The following is a 2167-nucleotide window of genomic DNA, read 5'->3' as shown; positions in this document are numbered from 1 at the left end:
AGGGCGAGCAGTTTTTATTAAGGGGTGTATTTGCAATTATTGCAAACCCTTTATAACCCACCCGAGCCCCCTTGAGAGCTCTTTTGAGCTCTAACCAGTGGAGAACAAAGGTGAGTACTCTTTCTTTTGGGTTTTCTCCATTTTTGATGGGTTTTTGCTAGTTTTGATCTCCTCCTCCTTACTTTTTCTTGTTTCTTGTTGGTCTCCACCATTGGAGAAGCTTGGATTTCGGGATTGAAGCTTTGTGGAGGGAGGATCTTTAACCCTAGCTTACTTGGAGCCTAGGTTGGAGCTTCATTTCAGGTTAGTAGCATGATTCTTGCTTTAGATTCATATTTTGATGGATTTCTTAAGATGAAACCCTAGAAATGAGACTTAGGGTTAGAAATGAGGATTTTTTGATTTAGGGCTTTTTGATCTAAATTGATGGGCTTAGAACCTTTGTTTAGGTTAGATTGGAAGGACTCTAACTCCCATTCGGAGATCGTGAGAGTTTCCTTCGTGTTCGGTGAGTTTTCACCTTTTTCTTGAGTTGCTTAATGTTTGATCTTTGGGGTGATCGTAATGTTCGTTTAACTCTCTTCTCTATACCTTTAGGGTGCTAGAAGAATAGTGGGCACCTTCGTTCGGCGAACAAAAGGTTGCGAGAGTCACGGTGGGTTTGACTTCATGAAACAGGAGAGAAATGCCTCCTATGTGTTCTATATTGGTCGTATCTTCGATATATTGTAAAACTTGCTTTAATTTTTGATATTCTGTTGTGATTTATCTGGTATTGATACTTTATTGAGATTCTGTTGATACTGATGTATGTATTGTTAATGTTGAATTATTTGTATTATTGGATTAATTTGTTGTTGCGTTGTGATGTTGTATTGTACTGTTGTGCTGACCTCGTTGTGAAGTTGTATTGTTGATTGATCTGATGTTGTATTGTACTGGGAAGGGTTGGTAGTTGTATTGGACATGGTGAATGGTTCATTGTGTTTAGACACGGTGAACCATTCACCGTGTCCAATAGAACTACATGTAACTTAGCCACTTTTGGCTAAGAGCTAGGTATTTGTATTAGACACGGTGAACCATTCACCGTGTCCAATAGAACTACATGTAACTTAGCCACTTTTGGCTAAGAGCTAGGTATTTGTATTAGACACGGTGAACCATTCACCGTGTCCAATGTGGTATACGCGCACTGGTTTGGGGGCGTATTCTACACTGGATACGGTAAACCATTCACCGTGTTTGAACACGGTAAAATGGTTCACCGTGTTCAACTTAAACACCTGACCCCAGCCCTACCCGTGTGGCGCTGACGTGGCGCCTCCGTGGCAGAGACAGGGCTATTTTTGCAATTTCAAATTTGATAGGGCTATTTTTAAAATAAAAATTTCTCAGGAGGTTATTTGCAAAAAAAAGTCCGTTTAATAAGATAGGGGCATAATAGGTATTTTAATTAGATTTTAACTTTGGTATATATTTAATTTATATTTAATCTGAGTTAACTTAACAAGGATAATTGCAGGAGTATTTTATAATAACGATAGAATATATCTATTAACTTATATGAATCCCCAATAATTTTTGCCATGTGGCAAGTTGTCCTTCACCCTCACTAGCATTTGACCCTCCACATTTCCTTCATCAAACTTTTAATTAATGCATTTAATTAATACATCTAAATATTTTCACTAACAAATTTTTAATTAATGCATTTAAATAGCTTCGCTATAATCTACAATTTTCACTTCTCTCTCCAATTAATTCGTTATAATCCTTCCTCTTTTCTACACCAGACTTCTAATTAATGCATCCAAACCATCCGCTGCCATCTACAATCCGCATCTTCTCATCTCCAATTAATTCATCAATTTTTTCTTCCTCATCTTTTCCTATACACCGTCGCCTCCCTCCCTCCTTCCCTTTCTCACTAATGCGTGCCTATTTTCCCTCTCGGCCGTGGCTGAAGGGATCGTCGTCATCTTTACTATCATCATCCTCGGAGAAAGCGTCATCATTTGAAGTTCTCTTATTATTAATTACTCCTATAGTTTTATCCGCTGCAAAGCGCGGACGCTTTCACTAGTATACAAGGAGTTACTGCAGAAAGAAAAAAAAAAAAAAAAAATCCAAACGTGCCCGTATAAGATCCAAATCCTTTTTCAAT

The sequence above is a fragment of the Ananas comosus genome, unplaced genomic scaffold (assembly GCF_001540865.1).
Source record: "Ananas comosus cultivar F153 unplaced genomic scaffold, ASM154086v1, whole genome shotgun sequence".
In the NCBI taxonomy this organism is placed as follows: domain Eukaryota; kingdom Viridiplantae; phylum Streptophyta; class Magnoliopsida; order Poales; family Bromeliaceae; genus Ananas; species Ananas comosus.
The sequence above is the reverse complement of the archived record's forward strand: the minus strand, read 5'-3'. Positions refer to the sequence as shown.